The following is a 23,761-nucleotide window of genomic DNA, read 5'->3' on the forward strand; positions in this document are numbered from 1 at the left end:
GTCAAACCTCAACAAATCTAGTCAAACACATAAATTCAGACCTACAACTTCGCAGAGTTGCTCCGACACCTTCACACGTGTGAATAGGAATTAGAAAAAACCACTGAATTCTTTCTTCTTTGAATTTTATCTCCCTTGATTTCTCTATTATTCTTGTATTTGGCACAAAAATCAATGAGTGTTAAGAGACCAAATGAGGTCGAAGTCTCTTCTAGTTATAGTTGTCCAGGAGGTCCAATAGGTGCCTTTTCTAGGCCGACTTGTCTAGGCAGGGCCAACTTGGTCTTGTGGTGACAAATTAACTCTTTTGACTCAAAATAAAGTAAAATTAAAAATTAAAAAAGAAACAAATATTTTTCTTACAAAAAGTCCAAATGGGACTTTGACTCATGACAAATTTTCTTTTGACTCAATAAACCCTAGAAGCATGAAGAACATGCTTGACTAATGAAATAATAATATTAATAATTTTGTTTTCTTCTTTTTGCTTTTACATGAAATACAGTGATACAAGTACAATGATAATTATGAAAAATGAACCTAGTTACATTTTTCAACAGTTGGTATGGAAATGATCATCCAAGTTCAGACTGGTCTATGGGGATGGCTAGACAGTGTGGAAGTCAAGGTACCTAAAGAAACTGGACAAGGTTTGTAACTTGTTGAATAGATGATGGTACCGCCCTCAATTCTCATAATAGATGGGGCAACGGAAAGTGAAGTGCTCTTCTATCTCAAATTCCCAAAGATGGCACAATTACCAAATCTCGTTTGACCAATCAAGCAAGAGCTTCACTTCTACCCAAAGTCTACGCCAGCCCATCCTCAGCCAATGTTATTAGGACTGAACCATTTACTATACTATTAGATCCCCCGAACCGGTAACCAGACAAAACAGGACTGAAACTAGTAAGAAAATTGGACGAAAAAATCAGTCGACCAAAAAATACATAAAATATTCAAATTTTTAAGAAAAACATATATAATCATGTCCAACCATATGAATCCCAACCATTTATACACAAATATGCAAAAGCTCTAATTTATATAGCAAGAGTGCATATAACCAAAATAGCACTTAATGCAACACATCTCTTACCCAAAAATACATCAACAAAGATGCTCTAAATGGCCTATAGTGTCAAAAAATAAAAATCATGCTACAACAAATACCTATATATCATCAGAATCATTGCTAAATTGGGACCCCGACCATCAATATCATCCTCTAAGCATTAAAATAAGATAGAAAAAGCTTCACATGTCAAACTGAGATTTTGTATGATGATGAGCACATTTTTACAAGGGTTATGATAGAGGAGTTCAACAACCAATGCCACAAACATCAAGGTACATAGAGGGCTTGGTGCTCTTGATTAAATTCTAGTTTCATACCATCGTACACTAACAAAATCCAATGGAAATGTTGCAATCCTGAAATCCTAAACACTGTTAAGTCTGTTGAATTTACAGTGAGATCTAAAATTCTACTTTCTCCATATGAGGTCAGAACTGTTGAGATTTGGTAGCTTGGGAGGTACTCCAACCCCTAGGGTTTGGGGCTTGGAGGTTGGAGCGCCACAAATGTGCTTTGTGGGCTTGGAACCCAAGGCATGGGCTTTGCACCCAAGCTTGTGGGTGTAAAACCACAAGGAGATTTTGGCATGTGATGATCTGAGATGAGAGAGGACCTTGAGAGAAGAAATAGGCATCGAAAATCACCCAAATCCGAGCTCTAGAAATGGAGATATGAATTTTTATGTGTAGCTAGTCGGTTTTGTGGCATTTAGAGCAGGTCGGCTTGGGTGTATTAGAGTGCCACAAGACATGTTGGAGCACACCACATGAAGCCCTTTTATTTGTGTATAAATATAAGGTGATTTGGAGTCATTTTCTCGCATCCATGTGCATCATCTCATGTGAAACACATCCCTGAGGCAACCGAGCTCAAGAAGAGGACAAGGCATGAAGGATTGAGGTTTGTTTGAGTTAGTTTGAGGTCCAAGTAGCTGAAGGAGGACAACCGCGAAGTCTGAGGTAAATTTTGGGCAGATTTGTGTGGGTTATTGTGTCTCTTGCAGGTCCAAAAGAGCAGTAGAAGGCAGGCGCATTTTTTGGGAAGATTTGGGGAGGAGTTTAGTATGGCTTTGGAATGATTTACCCCTGTTTCATGAGGCCGCATCCCTAGAAGGAAGAACAGGTAGGCCGTAGGCCTTACCTTCCCTAGAACAGGGTGTTGTGAGGATGATTTAGGGCTAGTAATTAGCCCTGAACAACAGTGAGGAAGAGCAAAGGTAAAGGAAGCTAGGTCGTAGTTGTTAGGAGGCAATTTGAAGGAGTTTGAGTGGGTTGATGTGGATTGTCATCTTGCCCTAACCAGTCAACCTAAGTCACAGCAGTATTACTCCAGCCCATGAAGAATGCAGAGATTTGTATTGTGATGTGTTAAAGTTGAGTTTGATGTTAGGGATGAGGTCCTAGATTGGACATTGGTATTGGACGCTCATGGATTGTTGGAGGGCAACGGGAGAGTGGACCAAGAGAAGCCTAAGTGCAGCACCTTGATGGACAAAGGTGGCTGCTATGAGAGGCAAGTTTGTTGGAGCTCAAGGTTTGGCCAGCCAAGAAGAGCAGTGGTTGACAGCCCGTGTTCATTGTTGGAGAAGAGACATTCAATGATGATAGGTGGCAACCCTCCTGCCCTATGCTAGTCTTCATTGGGGCAGCACAGGAAGACTATAGTGGGAAGAAAAGTCCCAAAAGAACCGCGGAGCAGCAGTGGGTAGAAGTCTCAAAGTGTTTTGACCTTGAAGAACGAAGGTTTGACATTTCTATTTATGAATTTTTTGTTTCTATAAGGTATTTGCATTTATTGTTAATATTCTTTTGATCCATTTTCTCACCTTTAAAAAAAAAATCCCCTCCCTTTTGATTGCTTTGTTTTAATTTTAGTCTCATTTAGTTATTATTTTTGTTATAGGATCTTGACTCATTAATCAGGTCTTGACTCCTCTTTATATATATATTTACTCTATTCCCTATCTTTGGTTGACTTGGATTGTTTGTTTCTTATTAGTGTTTACGTCTTTTGTTCTTTCTTAATATATATATATATATATATATATACTCTATTCCCTATCTTTGGTTGACTTGGATTGTTTGTTTCTTATTAATGTTTACATTTTTCGTTCTTTCTTAATATATAATTATTATAAATTATAATATTATTATTCTTAAACTAACCGTTATAGGAATATTATTTGATCTTAATAGTCATTATTAAAATATTGTTAAACTAGCCATTAAAAAAAGTAAAAATAAAAAATAATAATAATAATAATAATTTTACCCTCCCTTTTGATTGCTTTGTTTTAATTTTAGTCTCCTTTAATTATTATTTTTGTTATAGGATCTTGACTCATTAATCAGGTCTTGACTCCTATTTATTTATTTTATTTTATTTTATTTTATTTATTTATTTATCTATTTATTTTATTTTTTGACTCTGTTCCATGTATTTGGTTGACTTGGATTGTTTGTTTCTTATTAATGTTTACGTTTTTCGATCTTTCTTAATTAATATTAATATTATTATTATTATTATTATTATTCTTAAACTAGTCGTTATAGGAATATTATTTGATCTTAATAATCATTATTAAAATATTAATTTTCATAAACTAGCCGTTATATGATCTTTTGGTCTCTACATCGCCCTCTATTTAAGCTTGTGCCATGATCTGCATCTTCATCTGGTCCTGATGATGAACCACACTAGCTAGTTCGAAACGCATTGGCAAAATTTTCTCCTATGTGATTTCTACCGAAAAGACTCTTCTTAATGTAATATGGATCACAGAAGCTTGAATTCAGAAAAGACCCTATGTTTTGATGATAGATGGACTTATGATCAGCTAGAGGGCAAGTTGTGGAGACCGAGTTAAGGGGCCTAAAGGAGTTGGTGCATTGATATAGGCAGTGTTGCAGAACAAAAGCAAAGGACCCGTAGTGTACAGGATACGACAAAGAAGCTATGATCGTGCACTACATCAGCTAGACCATCAACATATCTTGTATTTTGTATTCTTGTACTAGTGGATATTTGAGGGTTGTTGTCCCTGGTATGTGAGCCCTAGGCTATTGTATTATTCAGTTGGATTAATATAACAAAGTTGGGTTGTACATATTTTGAAAAACGTTGTGTATATTTTGTGCACTAGTAGATTTATGGTTGTTTATATTCCGTTGTGCAAAGTAGACTTGTTGTGATACTTGGTTTGGTAGCGTCAATGATTTAAGATTCTATCCTAGATAGTAGTATCGTGGAAAAACAACATGGTTTCAGAGCTACTTTGAAGGGCCAGTGAATCATAGTGTGCACAGTGAAGTACAACTTAAGAGGGAGTTGCTCACATTGTTGGTGAAGGGCTCACAACAATGTCGAAGTTGTAGGTTGATCTCCGATATGAGGACAGGTTGGAAGGATTGTCCAACTATAGTCCGTGGAAGGAAAGGATCAAGGTGGTCTTCCATGTCATCAAAATCTGAGAATTCATCGAGAAAGCAATCAAGAAGCCAGCGGACCCTAAGGAGATAGAAGTGTACAAGGAGCAGGATATGAAGGCGAAGTTGATCATCCTAGATGGTGTGAAGGAATCCTTAATACCTCATTTGTCCAGGAAGAACATTGCACATGAGATGTGGGTAGCTCTTCAAAATTTGTTCCAGAATAAGAACGAGAACCGGGTGTTGGTATTGGAGGATAAGTTGAAGTCCACCAAGATGATACAGGGTGAAGGGGTGACTTCGTATCTGACGAGGTTATCTCAAGTTCGAGCTAAGCTTGTCGCCATCGGTGTGACTATTGCAGATTTTGAGATGGTGAGGATTACCTTGAAGAGGTTTACTCCAGAGTGGAAGCCATTCATCAAGGTGATCGTTGCTAGGGACAAGTTGCCAGACTAGAAAAGGTTGTGGGATGGCTTCATTCAAGAGGAGTTGCGAGACGAGGATCTTCAGCCGAAGAAGAGGGCTTCAAATGATGATGTGGCACTTGCAACGCGAAATAAGGGCAAGAAGAAGAACGACTTGAGTAAGATCAAGTGTTTCAACTATGGTGAGAAGGGTCATTTTTCAACGAGATGTCCAATGAAGAAGAAGGGAGCTGATGGGAAGAAGAAAGGGAAGTAGGTCACAGGTGTCTCCACTTCTGTTGAGATAGATGATCTCTCCAAGAGATTGGAGAAGGAGGACTTTGCTTTGATCTCTCATTTCTCGCAAGGTACCATCGACAAGGCTACATGGTATAATGGAGCATCGAAGCATATGACAAGATCACAAGATGTATTCGAGACTCTAGCTAAGTGGGACTCGAAGTTGCACATGGTGTTGGGCGACAAGAGTGAGAAAGAGATCAGAGGATCGAGAGTTGTGGCATTCAAGATGAAGTCAGGTCAGGTGATGACAGTTCAGGTCATACTGTTTGTACTAGGACTCAGATATAGCGTGATGTTCGTCTCAACGATCGAGCAAAAGGGGTTTAAGGTCTTGTTCCAAGATGGGAAGGCAAGACTCAGGCCCATAGATTCTAGCTTCACAGGTGTCGTGATTGGAGTTAGAAAGCCTGGTCTATATAGGCTAACGAGCAAGCCTATATAGATCATGGGAAGGAGGACTAGGTGCAGGTTCCAGAGAAGCAAGGGCGGGCTTCAGAAGAGTAGGTGCAGGTTCCAAAGAAGATCCAAGTTCCAAGGGCTCAGAGGGAGTTTGCAAGTTCAGAGGAAGACTTTGCAGCCCAAGAAAAGCGTGTGTTCAGTTGGGAGCAAGGGTGTTTCTATATCTGCCAAGAACGAATCATGGAGAGAGTGGAAGACATTTCAGGAGAAGAAGCAGGATGCTTCCAGTGACAGTGACACTTCTGAGAGAGGCATAGTCCATGCTACAAGGATTGTTGCATTTTTGGGTGCTAGGAGTTTGGGGGGTGTTGCAAGCAATTACAGTGATGATGATGAACTACTTCCTAGTCTTGGTAGTACCTCCCTTGCTAAGAGGGAGTATTGAGATTTGGTAGCTTGGGAGGTACTCCAAGCCTTAGGGTTCGGGGATTGGAGATTGGAGCACCACAAAAGTGCTTTGTGGGCTTAGAACCCAAGGTGTGGGGTTTGCACCCAAGCCTGTGGGTATGAAACCACAAGGAGATTTTGGCACTTGTTGATTTGAGATGATAGAGGACCTCGAGAGAAGAAAGAGAGTCGAAAATCACTCGAATCCGAGCTCTCTAAATGGAGATATGAATTTTTATGTGTAGTTGGTGGGTTTTGTGGCACCTAGAGTACGTCAACCTGGTGTATTAGAGTGCCACAAGACATGTTGGAGCACACCACATGAAGCCCTTGTATTTATGTATAAATATCAGGTGATTTGGAGTCATTTTCTCACATCCATGTGCATCACCTCATGTGAAACACAATCTTGAGGCAACGGAGCTCAAGAAGAGGACAAGGCATGAAGGATTTGTTGAGAAATCTAGGGCATAGTATTATGTGATTTCTCTTTTATTACTAACTGCTTGTGAGTGCTTTTTACTTCTTTAGATTAGGATCTTCTTTTACTTAGGTTATCAGTGTTCTTCTTCATCAAACAGCGACCAATGCATAAACCATAAAGAGACAAGAGACACAAAATATAGGCTATCAGCCAGGGCCAAAACCTCTCACTCTTTGAGAGGAAAACCCAAACAAATTCTTCTTCTTATAGAGATTCCAATTGACGAATACCAAGACCAAGACCCTTGACCTATTTGCCTCTCCAAGACCAAGACACAAAGCTCCTTTGTCAATGATAGTCCACCTTTTGCTCCTTCCTCCTCGACTTCTTCTTCAACCTTGGCTTGCTTTAGACTTTCAGCCTTCTTCCACTTCAGCTCCCTAGGAGGACTGCACCCATACTGCAACAGACTTCGGCCTTCACTACTGCAATAGATTTCTCCTCTTCTCAGCCTTTATTGCTTCCATAGACTTTCACCTTTTCACTGTTGCAATATACTTTCACCTTTCCTCCGCCTTCTCTGCTGCGATTTACAGGTCAGCAATTTCGTGTGTGGAGGTAAGATGGCCCAAATCAACACAAACTTCCTCGTTGCTTTTTCTTCCTTCCTCGCTGGTAACTCGGCTCCCTTGATGACCCTCACACTTTAGACTGTGATCTGCAAAAATCTGCCTCTGAAATGATGTTGAGCACTCCTATTTATAGTTGTTGCCCAAGGTAATTAGCTGACCTGACATGTAGGTGAGCCGACATGACTGTTGGAGGAGACAATTAATTCCACTTTGAAGCCAACTTGAGGTTAATGCTTGTGCTTGGTCTTGGAAGGCTACTTCACATATTCATTGACTCATATACAAATATAATATGCCCAAGAAGGGTCCTTCATACATGACATTGACTCAATTTGACTTTATGACCAATCCTAAGGACTCACAATGGGAGTCAAACTAAAAATAAAATTCCTTGCTCATGAAACCCATGAGACAAGCATTACAATAATAATTTTATTTTTCTTCTTTTCATCAATTACATAAAATCACAATTACACATGTCATTATGAAGACCGAACCTAGTTACATTTTTCAACACTCCCTCTTAACTAGGGAGGTATTCATAATGGTACTTGGTCATTCTCAATTTGAAGAATTTCTCATAAGAAGAGTTAGATTGGTAACCCATCTGTATAGCATCATATCAACCAACATTGTCACATAGCAAGGCCTTGACTAACAACTCTATCTCTCCACGAGATCTGAGCTCAATGTTGGCGAGACCAAATGATGTATGGACACCCTCATCATTGTCTCTCTCGTAACATACCCCACCCGGGTTCTCAGGGTGTGTTCCACCAGAACTATTCTTATCTTGGCTTCCTAGTCCTCAAAGAATATCGGACTTCAACAACTACTCTTACCTTGGATGCCCTAATACATCCTCAAAGAGCATCAGATGCCAGATGTTTACCCAATCCTCCATTTCGTCTTCCCAAGTGAAGACAAGAATGATGTGTCTATCTCTCCCTCTTAATTAGGGAGGACATATCTATTCCAATAAAGGAATGTACTCAGTCCTACAGAAGGAATGTACCTAATCTCCCTTTTGGCTTAGAAATTTCCAAGTTTCTTCCAAGTAAGAAACTTGTTTCCAAACTCCCTCTTAATTAGGGACCTACAGCAGCTCCTCAAGTGGAGATGATGGGACAACCAGATGCTTGAAGAACTCCTCCTCACGATGTCATGAACTTCTTTTCATCATTCAGGAATCTTCATATTTTGGGACTTCTTCTTAGTGCACAGACCATCCATCACTTTCATCCATGAGTCAATCATGTCATCATCGGAAAGTGATCCATCAGTCCATATCTGGCCTTCCTTCATGCCATGTTGCCTTCTTCACGCCATAGTTCCTTAAGGATCTTTCATCCTACTTCATGTGCATCAGTGGTGGAAGATATCCATAGATCTTCCTCGGCAGCCTTGCATAAACCCATCTAGATATTTGTTCAAAAATAAAGGAATGAACATTAAAAATCAGCATTACCTTTGTGATAGTCTTTCATCATGACATCTTTTAGTTTGCATCAGCATCCTGCACACATATCAACACATATCCCAAAGATATATATTGTCAAGGGTCTCATTCTTTTCAAACTCCATCAGAGTCTTCATGTCTTCTATGAAGATGTCCTAGTCAAATCTACTTGGTCTTTTGGATGTTGATTGCCTTTACCATGGTTGCATATTCCATGATCTCTTCCTTCCTTTCTTCGCACATTACATTCCCAAGAGCTTCCAATCAGAGTTCCTCAATTGTAGTCAACCACCTCATACTTCATATGAGGACATATTATGTTGATTTCATCTAGTGAATGTGTGACCCATGCATTCCTGCATTCCTTTGAGGGAGGAGATCCTTTCTTTTGATCATGCTCTCAAGATAGAGCATTGATCCATGTTACCTGCAACCATATGACATGACTTCCACAATATCAAATGTAAGCATACATACCTCATTTTTCCTTTGGGTCATCCAGACTTCTTGCAGTAGCTTCTTTGATTGAAAGAGCTTCAATCCCTTGATCTGCTTCACTTTTATGTCATCATACCATCATCCCATGAATTCCACAAGATTGGAATTCTTGATGAAACACTTGCTTTTCCTCATGATCAGTGAACCTTTTGATGAAGATTCCATCAGAGAATCTTGAGGATCTAAAGTATCCCCATCAGCAGATGTTTCCTTTTGACAGATGTATGTTGAACCTTATACTAGATGACCTTGCCACTTATGTTCCCAATGATATTCCCAGGAGCTATATCTTTGACTTCTAAACCCTCTTTCGTGCTTCTCTATGATGATGTCTCGAGCTCTTGCTTTCAATGCTTCTATGATGCCTTGATGCATCCTATTTAATGAATCATGATAGCCATATCTTACAATAGGAGACTTAGGAATATGAAAAGAACTTAGGTGAGGAAAAATATCTCAGTAATGGAGATCTCTTACTTCCTCTTTCTTGGACTTCTTTTCAGCTTCCTCTACTTCTTTGGTGATATGGGCTTCTTTTCTTCCTCTTTTGTTGTGCTTCTTGACCTTAGGACAATCTCTTTTGTAGTACCCATATTCCTGACACCCATAACATTGAATCTTAGACATGTCCCTTTTCGTTTTCCAAGAACCAGACTTTCTAAATTTTCCTTTTCTTCTTGTCATTGCAACATAAGCTTGATTTTGCTCACTTGCTCCCACATCAGATTTGGCCTTTAGTCTAGATTCTTCAAACTTGCATAGTGATCATAGATACTGGAATGGAGTAGCTTCTTTCTTCCCACAAATACTTGAAGTAAAGTTACCCCACTCCTCCAGTAGTGCATTTAATACAACTGTAGTCATTTCACTATCAGACATGACTTCTCCCAGATCTTGTAGTTGATCCCAAATCTTAGATATCCTCATAAAGTATGAGGTTATTCCATCTTCCCTTGACATCTTCAGCTTGTAGAGTTCTTGCCTTAATGATATGACTTCTCCAGCAGTGCTTACGGAATATAACTCTACCAGTTTGTCATAGATTTCTTTTGAAGTTTTGAGTTTAGATACATATGGGATGAGGGGATCCTTGATGGATTCTATGAGAATCCTTTGAGCCCTAATTTCCCCTTTCATATACTTTGCAAGTTCTTGAGCATCTTCTTCTCCTGGTTTGGTGATAGATCCTTTGACATGATCCATGACCTCATTTTCAATGAGATTTAGATTTGTCCTTTTCTTCCATGCAAGATAGTTTGAAGCCCCAACCAATTTGTTGCTTTCCTTGCAAAAAAACATTTTGACAGATTTTGATAAGGTCGTATACTTACTTGACAGGATGCTCCTTTCTCCTTGTTGCTTCCTTGATGTTGATGATGATACAGAGAGTAGAAAAACTTCTTCTTGATGAAGGTAGCTTTCATCAAGAGTGATCCTTGATCCCACAGAAAGTGAGATCTCTTTGGATCCTTTGATGAAGATCAATGATGACTTCTTGGTGATGTCTTTAATGGTAAGGGCCTTGATTCGTAGATCTCTTCAACTTGGCCTTCTTTTCTTGATGATGATCCCAAGACTTCTTTGTAGACTCCTTCTTCAATCTAGGGTTATAATGCTTCCTTTGTAGATCTTGTCTTAAAGATGATATTTGCGTTGATGCCTTCCTCGAGATTTGATCCTTGAGTGTCCCTTGATAAGATGCCCCTCCTTGACTTTGTCACCTTAGGTTTGATACCATGTTGAGAAATCTAGGGCATAGTAATTATGTGATTTCTCTGCTATTAGTAAATTCTTGTGAGTGCTTTTTACTTCTTTAGATTAGGATCTTCTTTTACTTAGGTTATTAGTGTTCTTCTTCATCAAACAGCGACCAATGCATAAACCATAAAGAGACGAGACACAAAATATAGGCTATGAACCAGTGCCAAATCCTCTCATTCTTTGAGAGGAAAACCCGTACAAATTATTCTTCTTATAGAGATTCCAATTGACGAATACCAAGACCAAAACCCTTTACCTATTTGCCTCTCCAAGACCAAGACACAAAGCTCATTTGTCAACAATAGTCCACCTTCTGCTCCTACCTCCTTCTCGACTTCTTCTTCAACCTTGGCTTGCTTTAGACTTTCATCCTTCTTCCACTTCATCTCCCTAGGAGGACTGCACCCCTGCTACAACAAACTTCGGCCTTCACTACTGCAATAGATTTCTCCTCTTCTCGGCCTTTATTACTTCCATAGACTTTCACCTTTTCACTGTTGCAATATACTTTCACCTTTCCTCGACCTTCACTACTGCAATTTACAGGTCTGCAATTTCATGTGTGTGGAGGTAAGATGGCCCACAAACAGTCCCAAATCAACACAAACTTCCTCGCTGCTCTTTCTTCCTTCCTCGTTGGTAACTCGGCTCCCTTGATGACCCTCGCACTTCAGACTATGATCTGCGAAAATCTGCCTCTGAAATGATGCCGAGCACTCCTATTTATAGTTGTTGCCCAAGGTAATTAGTCGACGTGACTGTTAGAGGAGACAATTAATTTCACTTTGAAGTTGAATTGAGGCTAATGCTTGTACTTGGCTTGGAGGGCGACTTGACATATTCATTGACTCATATACAAATATAATATGCCCAAGAAGGGTCCTCCATACATGACAATGACTCAATTTGACTTTATGACCAATCCTAAGGACTCACAATGGGAGTCAAACTAAAAATTAAATTCCTTGCTCATGAAACCCATGAGACATGCATTACAATAATAATTTTATTTTTCTTCTTTTCATCAATTACACGTCATTATGAAGACCGAACCTAGTTACATTTTTCAACAGGATTGAGGTCTGTTTAGGTTCGTTTGAGGGTCAAGTAGCTGCAAGGGGATAGCCGCAGGGTCTGAGGTAAATTTTGGGCAGATTTGTGTGGGTTCTTATGTCTCTTGCAAGTCCAAAAGAGCAGCAGAAGGCAGCCGCATTTTCTGGGCAGATTTGGGGAGGAGTTTAGTGTGGTTTTGGAGTGATTTAGGTTTACCCTTGTTTCATGAGGCCGCAACCCTACAAGAAAGAACAGGTAAGCCACAGGCCTTACCTTCCCTAGAACAAGATGTTGTGAGGGTGATTTAGGGCTGGTAATCAACCCTGAACAACAGTGAGAAGGAGCAGAAGTAAAGGAAGCTAGGTCGTAGCTGTTAGGAGGCAGTTTGAAGGAGTTTGAGTGGGTTGATGTGGACTGTCATCTTGCCCTAACCAGTCAGCCTAAGTTGTAGCAGTATTACTCCATCGCATGAAGAATGCAGAGGTATGTATTGTGATGTGTTTAAGTTGAGTTTGATGCTAGGGATGAGGTCCTAGATTGGACATTGGTATTGGATGCTCGTGGACTATTGGAGGGCAGTGTCAGAGTGGACCAAGAGGAACCTAAGTGCAGCACCTTGATGGACAAAGGTGGTTGCTAGGAGAGGTAGGTTTGTTGGAGCTCAAGGTTTGGCCAGCCGGGAAGAGCAGTTGTTCACAACCCGTGTTAATTGTTAGAGAAGCGGCATTTGATGATGATAGGTGCCAGCCCTCTTCCCCTATGTTAGTCTTCAATGGAACAGCGCAGGAAGACTATAGTGGGAAGAAAAGTCCCAAAAGAACTGAGGAGTAGCAGTGGGCAGAAGTCTCAAAGTGTTGTGACCTTGAAGGACAAAGGAGTAGCTAGTGAGTGTGAAGACCCTATGTGTTGATGAAAGATGGACTTATGATCAGCTAGAGGGTAGATTGTGGAGACCGGGTTCAGTGTCCTAAAGGAGTCAGTGCATTGATAGAGGCAGTGTTGTAGAACAGAAGAGAAGGATGCGCAGTGTACACGATGTTGCAATATGTAACTAGGTTCAGTCTTCATAATAACATATGTAATCGTGATTTTATGTATTTAATGAAAAGAGAAAAATAAATTTATTATTTGTGTTCTTAAGGCATGGGTTTCATGCTCAAGGGTAATTTATTTTTAGGTCAAGTACCCCTTGAGTGCTTCTAGGTTTGTCATAAAGTCAATTGAGTCATTGTCATGTATTGAAGACCCATTTGGGCATGTTACATATTGTAAAGAAAAATTTATTGAGTCAAAATAGAGTCAAATGACCCTCCAAGAACTCGTCATGGCGCAAACATCAAGTTGGCCTACATGAAGGGACAAGTCGGCCTCAAGATAGCAATTCATACCCCTCACAAGCCTATAAATAAGAAGAAATTCAACCTGGCCAAGATAGATGCTGGGAAAGGACAAAGAAGTAGAAGAAGAACAAGTTCAAAGTTTTGGGCCTCTCTCTCTCTCTCTTTTATTAGGGTTTCTACAGTTACTGGGCAAGATGAAATTTTGAAGCTGCATCAAAGTTGTGAAGCTGCATCGAAGCTATGAAGCTACAAGGTCGAAGCTTTGAAGTTGCCTCTAGGTCGAAGCTGTGAACCTACTTCTAGGTCGAAGTTGTGAACCTGCTAGGTCGAAGCTGCATCAAGGTCAAAGTTACAGAAATTGTTGTTGGGGTCGAAATTGTTGGAGAAGTTGCTGGAAGGTCAAAGTTTGTTGCTGGAATTCGTTCAAGAAGGAAAAAGTTGACTTGGTCTTGGAGGGTCTTGGTCAAGGGTTATAGGTTTTGGAATTCGTTAATTGAAGTTCTATAAGAAGAGAATAATTTTGATGGGTTTTCCTCTCAGTTGGAGAGGTTTTGGCCCTGGCTGATCACCTACATCTTGTGTCCTATTGTCAAATTGTTCCTTATGATTTGGTAGTTCTTTGATAATAAAGAACACTAATAATAATAAAGGAAAGAAGAAGTTAATTCAATGAAAATACATCACAAGTAGTTATCAAAGTAAGAGAAATCACCTAATCTAGTTGCCCTAGATTTCTCAAGAGATGATACGACAAAGAAGCTGTGATCGTGCACTACATCAGCTAGACCGTCAGTGTATCTTCTATTTTGTATTCTTGTACTAGTGGATATTTTAGGGCCATTATCCCTGGTACAGGAACCCTAGATTGTTGTATTATTCAATTGGACTAATATAACGAAGTTGGAATGTTGTACATGTTTTGTAAAAAGTTGTGTATATTTTGTGCACTAGTAGATTTACTGTTGTTTATATTTTGTTGTGCAAAGTAGACTTGTTGTGATATTTGGTTTGGTAACGTCAGTGATTTAAGATTCTATCCTAGACACCAATATCATGGAAAAACATAAGAACCACCCTCAAACATCCTGAGTCAATTAATGGTAATGTTAAATTCTTAATGTAAAGGATGAAAATGAAAGATACTTTAAGAATTTAACATTACCATTAATTGCATAGCAATAGTAGGGCCCTAGGCTTGAATATTAGGCTTCCCAACTAAAAATTTGTTTTTTTAACTTGTGTTTTGCATGTCCTTGGTGGCATTATACTGAACCGGTTGGTTTGGTGGAAAAAGGCTAGTTCGGTACCAAACCGACCTTTTCTAGTTCAAAACCTAGAATCGAACTGGTTTGGGGGTCAAACTAGTCGGACCAGACGTTTCCAATCCAATTTCGATAACACTGCCATAAATTGCCCCAAGAAATACAAAGAGCATGCATCCAATGACAATGTATAAGGAGGCCAAACAATAAGTATGTCCCTCAACTCCATGAAGTGTGCTCAGCATCGAAGGCAATCTTCAGATGTAACCTAAATGCATAAACTATATATGTCATCTGAAATAATCTTGTTCAACTCTTACCTTGTAGATAACAGGCAACCTAGAACATCAACGGAGTACCTAAACAAAGGAAGCCAGTGAATCAAAAGACCCACAGACTCTAGAAGATTTGAGACCCTCACAAGCCAACATTGAGCATGGCCCAGGGAGTATTGCCAAAGAAATGGACTCTAGTGAACAATAGGCCATACACAAATACCAATCCCACCCTTCATTGAGTCGGCAAAAGTTTGAACACAATGTAGAAGTGAAACAAAGTTGAACACGGTGTCAAGTTTGAGGGTTGGACCCCAAACTCTGCAAGGTCGATGGGTGGAGGGACTGTCTATTTGCATTAGATAATGCATTAAAGGAGAAAGGTCGACACCCTCTCAACCAAGACCCAATCAAACTTTGGTAAATAAGGCCCCCACACCTCTAAACCATAAAGCATTATGAGATGAATGAGGGTGTCATCAGAGACATCTTCGATGGAATGTCCTGAAAATGGTGATGGAAACATTGTCTCTCAAGAAGGGCTAAGAACCTATAGCCCTTCTTGACACAAGGCTAAAAATCATGCCTCAAAATGAAACAAGGGCTTAAAATTGCACCCCCAAGTAAGTATAGGTGTCAAATCATAGCCACGGCCTCCACACTTGGATGATTTCCCTTGCTACCACACACAGTTGTTCTGATCTTTTGGTTGTTGCGCACTGGGATGAATGTCCTTCTTCACCCAATCACTAAGATTCTCACTTATCTCACTTTGACTTGTGCTCAATAATGTTTCTCCCTTAGCCCAGCCTTCTCTTTGTAAGTTTGAGTTATGACTAAACCCACAACCCTAATCTCTAAAGTGAATGATGATTGAGATTAGATCTCAACTTCGCTTGAGATTAATTATTTAGATTTATATAATTCATTAATGCAAATAACCTTTGTATTTCATTAGATTAAACTCACTTTTTCTCATAAAAATAAATTAATTTAATAATTAAAGTAATTACTAAGGTTAAAGGGTAATTCGACAACTTCCACAAGACTAGACACTTAGACTTGTGCAGAAGTACCTACCTTAGCTACAAACATCAACATAGACCATATCATTTCACTACTTCATTTTCACCCTCCCTATGTGTCTTCATGTCTTCATCAAAATTAGAAGTTAAAGCATAATAAATCTATTGCTTACATTTTCATTTGTCCAAGTTCTCTTATGTAACCATTAACTTCTCTTCACCATCCACTCATCAAAATTAGTGTTACTAAGAATGTCCTCCTAAGCCACACTCACAGTTGAGAAGCATCTTCCAAGTAGGAGTGGACTCTTGAGCCTCCTAACACACTTGCTTTTATCCAAAATAGCACACTCACCCCATCCAAACACCCTTCCCCAACAACGACCCCTCCTCCCCCCCCAAGACACTCTACAATGCACCTTGAGCACTCTTGACCCCACCTGTGCACTTAGGAAAAATTGGTTAAAAAGGCATCATTTTTTTTAGAGGTGAAGCCCCTGGGTAGGTTTAGGGGTTAGGGCAAACACAAGGTCAAAACAAAGACATTTCTCCCTCATATTTTCTTCATTACTTTCATTTTTGTTTTTTGACAGCATAGTCTTCTCACTAGTTTTTGATAAAACCATTATTGCAAATAGTTAGAGAACTAAAGAGATAAGCCCAAAGCCCAGTCTTTGTAGTTTTTAGTATATCCTTGAGTTGTTGTTTGTGGAATTTTTGTCTCCTCTTATCTTTCCCTTTTTTTTTCTCCCTCATTCTATTGCAAGTTGTTCCTCCAAGAGAGAAAAGGTTTTTTTATAGTTTATGTTTTCAATTTTGATTCTTATGGTGTTGGTGGGGAATATGCATGAGAGGGAAGAATAGGGCAACAATCATATACATAATGGCTCATTATATGAACATGAGGAAGCTTTGGAAGGGAATGAAGATGAAGGTGATAATGAAGGTAGAAGCAACACTTCATTAACACCCGTGTATAAGTAGGTGACAAAACTTTAAGGGCAGGATGGGGTGGAACCACTAAATTTTTATCTAGGCATGATTTCATCAAGGAAACCCTTACACTAGTTTATATACTTGCATGAGGAAGCATCTTTGTGGGGTATTTGAGAGTGATGATAATAAAGGGGCCACTAGAATTTCAATTTGTCCTAAGGTATCAAAGGAAGAGAGCGAGAAAAATACATCAAGATAGAGGAAGATTCCCAAAGGGGTAAAAAGCAAAATATTGAATCGAATGCATCATCTAGATTTGGCTACACCACATCTACATGTCCTCACATAAGTGGAACCATAGGGCATGAAAGGGGTGGATCTAGAAGAACAACAGTATATTTTCTTGATGAAGGTGTTAGGAATGCGGTGAATGCAAAAGTGGCACAATTGCTCTATGTATATGGTATACCATCCAATGTTCTTTGTTCCCCCTATTAGCATTATATGAAGCAGGTCATCAACACAATCCCACAAGGATATAAGAACCCAAAGTATGAGTAAGCTAGAACTATGTTACAAGATAAGGAAAACATAAAAACACAAAAGGCCCTATCATTGTTTACAAATAAGTGGGTGAATAATGGGGTGTTCTATTATATTTTATAGTTGGACAAATGTTAAAAACTAACATTTCATAAATATTTTCGGTGATTCAGCTAAGTAGTGTTTCTTGTGGTGCATGACTCCTCATCAATCATTACATTTGCTTAAAAACATTTTAGGCCTCTTACTAAAAACCGTTAATGATGTTGGTCCTTCTAAGGTATTTCAAGTAATCATTGAGAATGTAGCAAACTATAAAGGAGCAACAAAAATCATTGAGCGGACACGTCCTTATATCTTTTGGTTGAATTGATGACTTGTATCAAAAAGGGAAGAAACTCCTCAAATTTGTCAACAAGTATACAAGGGTTCATTTCTTTTATGGCACTTACTGTAGGTTGTAGCTACTTAAGATTGAAAAGACTAGATTTGGAAGCTATGCCCCCCCCCCCTTCCAAGCAAATATTGAGGATAAGACAAGCTTTGGGTGCTATTATGATAAGTGATGATTGGGATGACTTTACGTATAAATAAGGTGCTAATGTAATAAGGGAAGTTGTTCTTGATGGTCATTTTTTGGTCATATGTTAGGTATGTTTTGCAATCTTCCAAGACAATTTAAACATGATACAGTTTGCAAACTCAGATTGGCTAATCACTAGAGAGGTGTACAAGCAGATAGACAAGATGCTAGGCCAAAATAGGGACATTGTTTCTCATAGAGATGTGAACTTGTATAATCATATTCATATAGAGGTGGAAAAATAATAGGAAAAGCTAAATATTCAAATACATATCCTAGCATATCTGCTTACACCAAAATACGATTGTACATAATGGTTGCAAGCACCAATTCTTGATGATGGATGAAGAAAAAACCACACCAAGATCCAAAGGAGCAGGCTACTTACATGCAAGAATTAGACACACTAATCCCTAATGAGTGTGATACCATACGACAACAATTGAGCCACTACATCAATGGCAACCTTTCCTTCGGGGCCAACCATGCCATTCAAGATCAACAGAACCTGTCTTCTCTTGAGAGGTGGAACATGCATGGCAGTTCTGCCCCATAGCTACAATATTTGGCAACCTCAGCACTTTCATAGGTGGTGAAAACTTCTTCCATAGGGGTGTTGGAGCACCTAAAGTTTCATCCACAATGTCAAAACGGGTTGAATGTAAATTGATCAAAGAGCTTGGCTTATGTGCATTACAACTTGTTATATTGACACATTATTGTGAGGAGTCAAAAATAGGTGGATCATACAAGATTTGGGGCAACAACCCAAAGGAAGATGACTTGTCACTTGGAGGATGGAGCATTGGTCGTGGATGATGATGATCATGATGAGATGCCACCCCCATTTAGTGCAATGGTCACCCTGACTAGGACTACAGGAGACAGACTTCATGTTCAGTTTCACTTCCATTTACACAATGACCTTTGATTTTAGTTCCAGCTCCACTACCTTGTCAAGGCTCACGAGAAAATCGTGGTAGTGCAAAGAGGAAGGAAAAGTTGATAAAAAATAGAATAATTGTTTCTTCTTTTACAATACGTTAAATGTTATAGACTTAGGCATAATTTAGTGTTTTGGACCCTTTGTTCATACATCAGTTAAATTATCATTTTATAACTTATACAAATGGCCCATTTTGTAAACATAACTCTTTGATCATGTTGATAGTTGGCAAATAGCCTATTTCATTTCACAAGTTAATGGTCTATTTCGTATTATATGGTTTAAAAATTTGAATGTTTGCAGCTGCTAGATGGTTGGTTCATAACTGATTAATTACTAACTTTACTATAAATGACATTTTTAACTTCATAATAATGTAGTATTCATCTACAAGTAGCACCAATATGCATGTTTTCATGTATTGTGCAACTAAATTGGCATTCAAGATGTTTTTTTTAATATAGATGCATTATAGCATATAAAAATATATACTATATAAAAATGCTCCTAAAATGCTTTGCTCCCAGGGTTTTTTGCAAATGACGCTCTCAACACTCACTCCTCTCCCACAATTTGGCAACCTTGGTCAAAGAAATCCTTGTTATTCCACATCCATAGCAAATGTCTTTTTGCTCTTTCAGGTCAATAATAAACCATTTATTATTAATGAAAACATCATCTAAGTGTGGACTACGCTTCATAATCCAACTAATAAAAAAGTAATTTTTTCTACAAACCAAGGGCATAGTATACATCCCTAAAAAACTACTTCTTACCTCTCACCTAAAGTTGCACATTTCCTTGCCTTTGACTCTCTATTATTCTTCACCACTCAAAACAACAAAATCATAATTGGATCTGTACTCAACAAAATCAATATACTATTTTTTTTATTAGCAAAATGCCATCATGCCCCTGAATCGATGTACCAATTTATTTTGGTCCCAATGACTCCTTAACCATAAACACAAAATTTTCCTTCCTCTTTGCATTCAGTTACATCGGCTTGTTTCTTTCCACTAATCTTTAGAAAAGGCCCTCAATTGTGTTTTTATGCCCTAGCTTGCCACAATAAAAACACTTTATACCTTTCCTAGAGTTTTGGGTATCTAAATCAACACTCTTGTTGCCACCTTCATGCTTGCCTTTGCCCTTGAACTGTGCTCTTAAAGCAGCTTTAATTCTCCACTCACAATACTGCTACCACACTACTTCCTACTCAATTGTGAAATCAACATCTCTAGAAGTTATATTCATGGTTTCAACAAAAATTTCATATGAAGGCAGTAGGCTTTTTAACATAATTATTACCATGTCTTCTTCCTCGACATTTTTATCAATGCCTTTCACCTAATCTCTAAACTCAATGGTTTTCAATAAGTGATCCTGAAGAGACTCATATTCGTTGGTGCATAATTATGTTTGCATAAATTTAATCATATGTGCACATCTAATTAACAAATTATTCACAATAAATAACTTTGTAATTATCAAAATAAAGCATAGGAGTTATCAAGATAAGGATGACATTACTTTGGTTAACTTATTTTGATCTATCCATGCACTGATGGGTCCATATTCAAGTAAGATTAACTTGGACAAACATCTGTTTTAGGCATAGCTACTGGACTGCAAAGAAACAAGTAGATAGGATGCAATCAGCTCTATAGAAAAGGACCTGGGTCATCATTCTGCAAGTTGATTGAGAAATAATCCAGCTTTCCCCCTTGTTCTGTGGATGTTTCCCTTCATATGGTTTTACCATGTATACCCTATGTCATTCGTGAGATTGTTGTTCTGTTATGATGTTGTAACCATGTGTAATTTCAAATATGTTATCAAATCCATACATTCTGGTATTTTTTGGAGCAAATATGACTGTGCAATTAAGTTTGGGGAGACCAAACTAGCCCAACAAACCTCTCATTTCAACAAAAATAAGTTCAAGATGCTTTAGATTCACATAGTTTCTCATCTCTAACTCAAATTTTGAAAGTTTTGTTTTGAATTTTTTTAATTTCTTAAAATCTAGTTAAAAATTATTTTTTATTCCTATTTTTTCATCAAAGTTTGGGCACTTCCAAGCAATTATTTTCATAACCCTCCTTTATTCAACATTCTTGGTTTTTTCAGTGGTCCATTTTATAGTTAGACCTTTGCTCCTAATCACCACAAACACTTCCATCAACACACTCCAACCTACTACCAACAATCCCTTCTACTCCTCCATCAACCTCCTTTATACCACTATCAACCACCTCCAACCTCTTGTCAAAACAACCTTTCATGGCCTCCCCTGTTAATTGGAGTAGAGAAGTAAGGGTTTTGCTTACCTAGGTGTTAAGGCTAGCAAAAGAACCCACAAGACAACCACTTTAGCAAAATATTAATTATTTAACTATTTCCTAAAGTTAGACTTAAGAGCAATTAAAAATTCCTAAGTTAACTTATGATTTGATCTTAGCCCTTGATCACGATTTAATCTTAGCCATTGGGAGGGAGATTAGGGTTGAGATCGAAATTATAAGAGCATATAGAGCGAGTTGGTGGCAAGTCAGTTGAGCAGTCGTGTGTCAGATCAGCGAGAGAAAGAGACCTCGGTTCAGCTATATGCAGTGATTCAGCTTCAAGAGAGAGTCAGATCAAGTGAGGGTCGAATTCCCTTTGCTCAGACCTCAGTTGCGTAGCTCTAGGGCACACGTGTGCACAAGAGGAGAATAGTTGTGTTCGCTCATGTGAGCAGACAGGAAAATTCGCGCGGCCTTTTGGTAAAACGAGTGAGCAGTGATCAAATCAATTTATCTTGGATAATCGATCAATTGTTTTCCTATGATAAAAAGGGAAGTTTCCCTTGTTGTAAAATTCTGAAGAAAAAACCTTTTGCTAAAGAAAATAAAAGATACAGAGATGCAGGTTTTACCCGGAGTTGGGGTTTCCTGGGTATATCTTGTGTTCTATGTGTGAATGTGTTTGTCTTCTGATTTATTTTCCGTTGTGCATGTTAAGTTAGAAAACTCAGTGTATTTGTAATTTAAGTTTCAAGAATATCGATTGTTTGTGTTTATGGGTTTTACACTTAGAAAATCAAGAATTAGTTACTAGGTTTTAAGGAAATCTAATATCCCCCACTCTTCACCAACTACCCTTTCCCATTGACACTTTACCCTCTGCCATTGGCTCTCCCTTGGTCATTACACTCTTTCTTCCACCTTAAAACTCTCGTCACCATGTACCACCCAAACAACCACCCCCATATACCACCAACCCCTCCTCACCTTTCCACCTCCATCGCGCTCATCATAAGGTGGTATCCTACAACATAGTGCACCCTCTTATACGGACTACCCAATGTTTTAAAATTCCGACTCCGGCACCGACTCGGCCGAGGGTCGACTCCGACTCGGTATCGACTCGGCCGGCTCGATTTCAATGACTCGGTCGTTCTAAAAAATACATTGAAAATTTATTTTTTTATAAAAAAACATAATTTTAAAGATTTTCATTCATGTTTCCAAACACACAGCATTAGAATATAGATGGAAGACAACATATGATCAAAGTAGGCTCATGAATATATCCATTATATCAAAATGGCACCCAGTGCACTGTCCAATACATACATGATCAAAGATTCAAAACAAAAACACATAACCAAGGAGGCTAGAAATGGCCTCTACAACAAAAGTAAACTGTGACCAGTACTACTGGGCCACTGGCTAGTAGCTACTGCCAGAGGAGCCAAGATCATGTGGATCAATCTCTAGATCATCATCAGAGTCAGACAGGGGGCCCCATGGCTCCTCCTCCTCATCATCTCCAACTGCGACTGTAGAAGTGGTAGCACTACCAAGCTGTGCAGCAGATGCACGCTGAGATAGAGAAGATATGCGGCTGCGCTTCTGTCGTGACTGAGCAGAGGAAGCGCCTGCAACTGGAGTCCTTGTTGGCTGTGAGGCTGAGGCTGGTAATACAAGTGGATCGGGATCTGCATTCAACTGAACATCATGTTCGAGTGATTCCTCCCTATGTAAATCCAAATCAAGATCCTCATCAGAATCAAACTCTGTTGGATGACTCTCCACTACCCAATCTGATGTTGGATCAACGTCTTCCAACACAATGGGATCTGAATCAGGTCTTTTGTTCAGCAATTGGTTGCGTCTGAGCCGGAGGTTGTATCGGAGATAGACTAGATCATTTAACCGTTTTTTATCCAAACGGTTTCTCTTCTTTGTGTGAATCCTCTCAAAGACAGACCAATTGCACTCACACCCAGTAGCACTGCAAGTTTGACTCAAAATACGAATTGCAAACTTCTGCAATTCAGGACAATGGCCACCAAAAGCCTCCCACCATTGCGCTACAAAAAACATAGGAGTGTAATGAGTTAGCTCAACAAAATTACAAATTATATCCAGTTTCAAATTATAAACGATTTAACAAAATTTAAAAAAACTATTAAGAATTTGAAAATTGAAATTTTTGTTTACCTGGCTCATCTGCTTCTCTTGCAATCTTTGCTAGGTTCTTCCCAAAGGTACCCGAGGCATTGCTGAAGGTCGTGACCTGTCGGTGTATCTCCAGCTGATCAAACTCCAATGGGATCATGCGATCAATGTAGTCAATCAGTCCATCTCTAACCTCCCCCCTCAAAGCTCCTGACTCCTTAGCTTTATAATGATACCGTGGGTTCAAAAAATACCCAGCTGCATGTATAGGGCGATGGAGTTGATTGTTCCATCTTTCATCAATGATTGCCCAAATGGACCCATACTTAGCCACTTTATCCTTGTATGCTCGCTGAAGGTCGTGACCTGTCGGTGTATCTCCAGCTGATCAAACTCCAATTGGATCATGCGATCAATACAGTCAATCAATCCATCTCTAACCTCCCCCCTCAAAGCTCCTGACTCCTTAGCTTTATAATGATACCGTGGGTTCAAAAAATACCCAGCTGCATGT

General features: G+C 39.0%; 1 protein-coding gene across 1 annotated transcript in view; it reads right to left on the bottom strand.

Moving 5' to 3' along the window:
• LOC149204925 (BTB/POZ domain-containing protein) overlaps positions 1-23,761 on the bottom strand; it is a 96,972-nt gene that overhangs the window by 23,027 nt on the left and 50,184 nt on the right. The gene's annotated exons all lie outside the window — the stretch shown is intronic.

Source organism: Pinus tabuliformis, chromosome 1_2, assembly GCF_031772625.1.
Source record: "Pinus tabuliformis cultivar Carrire ecotype Pingquan chromosome 1_2, CPIR1, whole genome shotgun sequence".
In the NCBI taxonomy this organism is placed as follows: Eukaryota; Viridiplantae; Streptophyta; class Pinopsida; order Pinales; family Pinaceae; genus Pinus; species Pinus tabuliformis.